Source organism: Crocodylus porosus, unplaced genomic scaffold (assembly GCF_001723895.1).
Source record: "Crocodylus porosus isolate Cpor-Errol unplaced genomic scaffold, CroPor_comp1, whole genome shotgun sequence".
In the NCBI taxonomy this organism is placed as follows: domain Eukaryota; kingdom Metazoa; phylum Chordata; order Crocodylia; family Crocodylidae; genus Crocodylus; species Crocodylus porosus.
Window position 1 is genome coordinate 102,556,257 of NW_017728947.1, and position 6,686 is coordinate 102,562,942.

Here is a 6,686-nt window from a genome sequence, read left to right on the forward strand (position 1 = left end):
GGCAGCCTGCGGGCCTGGAGGAGGCGAAGCAGCCCAGGGCCACCCCCGGGCCCTGCCGCAGGGGGGGGCCGCAAAGCCCCAGCCCCTGGAGCCTGGGGTGGTGGGGGAGCAGTGTCTTAGCCCCAGGGTTTCACACCAGGCCCCTGCTCCCCTTACATGTATTGCGTGTGTCTGGCTTTCGTTTGACCACGATGGCCCCGGGGGCCCTGGTCGTTGGGGCGCGAGGAAGCCAACCCCGCCGCGTTGGCAGGTTGCGCCGGTATGTTTGCGCACGACTAGACCAGGCCGTGAGGTCGGCGCCGGCCGTGGGGCTCCAGGAGCAGCGTGGGACAGGCCACCTCCGCCCAGCTCTGTGCGCCGCGTCGGCCTTGTGCCGCCCCAGCCGGCCCTGCACAATCCAAGTAGCCCATAGGGCTCGCCGCTGGTTTGGAAATTTGTTAGCAAGAGAGCAGCAATGATTGGCCGCTGCCTCCCTGCTGCCCAATTTTTGGACCCATAAGGAACCCCATGGTCCACAGGGCGGATTTGGCCCTCAGGCTGGGTGGGGGTCGAGCACCCCGGCCGCACCATAAAGTTATCAGCAGCGGTTCTCAGCCTTTTGTTAGAGTCAAGGCCCTGCTCGGGAAATGACCTTGCACTCATTTTTCTGACTCCAGGAATAATAACAAAGCAGTTTTTCTCTTGCAAACAACTCGGAAAAGCCCCGGCAGGTCAGAGCGGTTTTGACACTCTGGATTCCTATTTGAAATCTCTGACCGTGTCCAGACATGCAGCAACATGCAGGTTGTGGTGCCACAAACTGGACGCGGCCAATGTTAAAAAGTGCCCCTGTGCTGCAGCACAGGGCCAAAATTTACTGCTGGGATTTCCCTGCAGCAGAAAAACTGAAAATGGAACAAAAAGCACTGCAACGCATACATGACAAGCACACACAGAGGGCGGGCCGCCTAGAGCAATACTCTGACTACTGCCTAGGCCTCCGTACTGCCCAACCTATACCCCTGCTGCTCCAGGCTACTAAGTAAGACTGGCACTGGCCCTACTGGTGCTGAAGAGCCAGGGGGAGCTGGGCAAGGGTGGTAGTCTGCCCATTGCAGGACAACTCATCCCACAACAAAGCGCACATGCCGGGTTGTACATTATGGCAATTTATGCCACTGCAAGTGCACACCCCTGCGTGTCTGGACCTGGCCTCTAGGTTTAACTTGTGACTCAAGCGTAGGCGTTTGGACACTTAACAGTGCTAATATTACACCACATCACCCTTAAAAGAATCTCACAGCGCCCCAAGGTGCTGTAATGCCCTGATTGAGAATCAGTGTTATAAGGTTTGCTATTGCCATCCTTTAGCAAACGTTTGCAATACAGTCATGCTTTGCATGCAAACAGCACCTTTCATGTACAATTCTCACCACATCTTATACATATTGATTACTTCCTTGGGCATGCCAGGACCAATAAGAGTATTTTAATATCCCTTTAAAGAGTGGATAAGACAAGGCCCAGGAAGATAGTTGTCACATCCGTATAGAGAGCTTGTAGCAATGGAATGGTCAGAGCAAGGGAATACTGAAATCTGGACAAATAACCAGATAAGACTGCTCCTAAACATAACAGTGACCTGGAGCATGAGAGTCTGCAATTGCTGACCTGTAGTGTTTGGAGTCTACAATACAGCATTTTTTGTGAGTTTTTATGTGCAGGTCTGTTCTGGAAAAATTAAAATGCTACCAATACATTTATTGCTCCTCCATGTTTCCCATGTCAAATTTATCCCATTTGCTAAGGTGTTTATGTTTTAACTGTCAGTGCTGGAAACTCTGGATTGTGGGAGTCAAATCTAATTCTTTCAGAACCACAGAGTTACTAGTAACAACGTTTCTGTAACTGAAACCTAGTTAGCAAGTATATTGATGATACAGAAGTCAGAAAATAATTCAGTTCACTTTTTCAGGGCTGAGTTGGTCCTCACATTTTAATCTTATGGGTGGGTTTATGTAGTTACACCATACCCATCCCAATGTATCTAAATTGATAAGAGATCATTGGATTTTATGTAGCTTGAGGCATCAAAAGAATCCCTAACAGAAAAGAGTTGGGGGGTGGGGCATTCATTCACTCTTTTAAAAGGAAAAGGGAGTGTTTAAATCCCCCTTTTTGATAAAAATGGCCAGCTGCAGTCAAGGCATCTCTATAATTATTTCCTCCAGGTGAAACAGCAATCCATCTATGAGATTGTATATGACTGATTTCAGATAGGTGGTCATGTTGTCACCATTGTCATCAGCAGTCCTTCTATACAAGGATGACAGTATGTTAGCATACATTTTAATACCTACTTCAATATCGGCATAAGCAAATTTATTTTATAAGCTAAACTGTGACACATGCCATGATATCTCAGTTAGTGCCAGATCCAATACCACAGATGTCAATGGAAACGTTTCCACTTTCAGAAGGCATTGGAATAGATATTAACAATGTTGCCATCTCTAGGCAAATACAAATACATTGAAAGAGACAAGCAAGTGGCAAATTCTAGTGATAATGGAAATTATTATTATTGCTATTACCATTACTTTTATTAGTATTTCTTTTTTCTCAGACATGCAAATACATTCGAATTTGTCACTAAGCATCACACACGACTATTTAGCTGTAGATTAAAATGTTTTAAGTACCAAAGATAACTGTTAGACTTACCTTCCCCAGACTGGACTAGAAAGAAACTAAATATCAAAGTATAGCATCTGCAGTTTATTAACAGAAGTTAACAGATTCATCCAGAAGAATATTAACGTAATAGTTTGATCTTTATTTTAGGGCCTGCACTCACACGTATGTCAGCCAATGCAAAAGCCGTGGTGACTCCTTTTGAGTTCTTAATAATGCAAAACTATATCTGCTGACAGATGTGGTTACAGAATCACAGCCTGTTTCCTGCCTTTTTTTGTGCTAAATCTTGTTCTAACTGGTCGGATCCCAGATCACCTGGGGAAAAAGAATCTGTAAAGTTTCCTCTGGTCATAAACAACAGGTTAAAAAGTAAGATTACATGCACAAACACAAATATCAGCCCTGAAGAAAAGAGAATAAATCTTATTTTGGTTGTTAACAAAGAAACACAACTTTTTAAAACAACAGGCAATTTAGATTTACCGGTTGCTGATTTCAAAGGGTAGTGGATGTGGACCCAAGCTACACAGTTCTGGACCTAAACTTCCCCTAAACTTGGGAATGTTCAGATCAGGGGTTGCAGTTCTGGCTCAGCTCTTTGACTGCAGATTAAAAATAACTGGGTAGAATAGGAAGTGACTGCTTTGCAATAACAGGAGAGATTTGTATTGAGGCATGAAGAAAAACATGGCATTTTTCATTTAGAACACGAGGGTATTGTTCCAAATGCAAACATCATGGATTTTATAATTCAGTTATCGACAATGGCATTACAGTCTATAAACCCTAATTTTTAGGGAAGTCCCTAGATTTCCCTAAACACTTCCTCAAATTTCACATCTGTTTATTCTGATTTAGGAACTAGTAAGAAACAAGGTGTGCAAACTATTCCCTAGCATTAGGGAACAAATGCTTAGTATGTGGGTTAGTAGCAAAGAAGGGATGGATTTCTGGGTTATAAATTAATACTGCATTGTGAGATTGACCTGTCTAGCCTCAGTCATTGTTTAAAATATATAGAGATATGATATAATTTTATGATAATTTTTAAATGGTTACTTTAAAACTTTCTCAAAAACTATCAGAGACAATATTTGAGAGAAGAAAAGTCTGACATCAATAAAGTGAAGAAGAGCTACATTGACCCCTAAAATAACAGAGGCTATTCCACTGCTGTCTAGAGCAGTGTATCTTTTATGTGCCTGTGATGACTTTGCTCCTCCCTCTTTAAAAGACATTTTACACGAATCTCAAGCAACATAAGGGAAGAGATGAGGGGTGAAATTCCCTTGACTTTTACTATAAACTTCAGCAGAGGCAGAATTTCAGCTTAAATAGTTCCACCCTTTAAATAAAGATGAATCAGATTTAGACTAACATAGAAATCCAGATTGATATGAAAACAAAATTAAAAGCACATAACTCTAACCCACAAAAGCTAAAAAAGGGACAGGCATCCTTCTAAATATGAAGAAGTCCAGTGTTTAAAAGGAAATGGATATTTCTGGAGTAGCAAAACAATAACTGACAAAGGGGAAAGTTTAATCTAATTGTTGAAAATGTATAGTGCAAACAATTAAATCTCTAGAGTGAAGTTGATGCAAACCTAACAGTGGTTTTTAAACTAATATTTTAAATTAACGGTAGATCTGAACTATTTCATGTTTACAAACACAGTTTGTTGGAAGCATTTCCCAATGGCTCATAGAAGCAGTCAGCATAGCCAACTAGGAGACTGAGGTTTGTTTTTAGTCTCTATTTCCTGGTCCCCCAAGACGACAGCCAGGCAGCAGCGAGAAGACAGTCAGCTTGCTTTTGCTAGAGAAAGGGGAAGAGAAAGGCAAGATTCATAAGTGATCAGTGGTAGCTTCTCTGGCGGATTCATGAGTGGTATTGACAAATTCCAATGGGAAAACCATCCACTCCTCCTCAGCTGAAAAGTTGGTGTCTATGACATATGGAAACAAGCATGCAGTGGGGAATTCTGTGAACAAACAGTAACTGAATTGGTTAGATAAAACAGCAAACATACCACTTCTCTCCCCTATCCCAATCATTTGTAGCATTAGTAGTAATACAACAGCACCCAACATTCCCAGTCAACACCAGGGCAACATTTGGGACTGTCCAGATATAAAGAAAAAGCAATCCTTAATTTTAATGTGTTACAGTATTTTAAATAGCTGATTTTTTCCTCTGTTAGTAATGCTGTATCTGAGATGTCCTCAGTTATGGGGAGTAAATCTGAAATATTTTGGAAAGCCAATCACATTCTTATTGATTACATTAAAACACACAGCAACAAAAAATGCCTGATAATAGAGAAATATTTAGGGTCTTGTAGGAGACTTAACTCACTCATGTTGCTTTAACTTGACAAAGTGCAGTAAGTACACTAGAGGCAATTTAGTATGTTGTATTAGAACAGTTTCTCAACCTTTTTAGATTTGAGACACCTCCCAAAACACTTGAGGCATCCTGCAAAAAATGCCAACTCTTGTTTTTCAGTTGATTTTTTTACTACAAAAACTAATAGAGCAATTTTTCTGTAGCATAAAACTCAGAAAGACCACAACAGGTCAGAATGTTTTTAACATTATTCATTTCTATTTGAAATCTCTGGGTTTATCTTGTGAATCATGTTTGCATGCCTAGCATGCTACCATTGATCTCAAGGCACTCCAGGGTGCCACAGCACTCTGACCATCACTGTATTAGAGATTTTAGTTGCAAGTTTACACTGGGTTCCTTCTTGCAGGCCATGGAAGTAGCAATAGATTTATTGGGCTATTGGTGCCTAGGGGTATTGCTGTCTCTGTAGAAGCTAACAGACTGGTTCAAGGTTTCTAAATGGGATTTTCTGGAAATTCCTCAGAAGTCATAATTTTTTATTCTAACTGCTCTTAATTAACTAGTGCTGCCTCATACTTAGGCATTAGGATGAAACATGCTTTATAAGTAGGTGAATTTCCTACATTTTGTGTGCCTAGTTTAAACATTTTATCAATGGTTTTTTATTATTATTTGTCTACTAGCATTAGAAGAGAGGGAGTTGCTTTTGATTTTCTGAGTAGTTTTATTGAGAGCACATGCAAAAAAAAATGCCGGTGCATTTTAGCATGTGAATTGTCTTCTCTTGGTTTCACAGTTCATAGATCTTAAGTCCAAATGTGCCTATTATGATCAAGACTATGGTCATCTAGTCTGCCGTCCTGTATGACCCAGGCTGTAAGATTTCATCTAATGATTACTGCTATCTCTATAACTCATCAAAACGACTGGGGAATTGGTTAAAATGCTGACATCTCATTTAGATGCTGAAGACTAAGAGAATGGGAGTATGTGGATTTCGACCTTTAGTAATCTCTTCCTTCAAATCCCTACCCAACACCCATGTCTGTAGTTTTATCTGTTGGAAATCATTTCATGGCATTCAAAAGCTCTATCCCAATCATGCAATTGGTCCAATAAAAGATATCATCCAGAAGAAACCTTGCCTGTATCATATCAGGACAGGTTAGAAAAGTAATGTCACAAAATGGGCAGGGCTTTGCAAGACACTGTTAAAAAAAAAAATAGTAGGTTTAACTGCCCCCCCCACTCACCCAGCCACACACACATGTTGTTTCAGTCCATTATTTCCTCTTTGTTTTTAATTTCCATCTGACCCTCCAACATTCTGAATTAGCAAAATAGCCCGCTCCTTGATGAAGACTATTTACAAGCAATGGTTGTTTGGAGGGATTTTGTTACAGCTGAATTTGTAAGCATATTTGAGATACGCTTGAGCAAAAGCCTACCTACAGGTTAGGGAAGTCCCCTCTTGTCAGCACAGAGGCGGAAAGGGATCTGGGGGCCAGCAGTGTGGAGAGGTAGTCAGGAAGGCCAACCGCACCTTGGCATGCACCCACAGATGCATCTCGAGCAGGTCCAAAGAGGTAATCCTCTCCCTCTATGCGGCACTGGTCAGGCCACAGCTGGAGTACTGCGACTAGTTCTGGGCGCCTCAC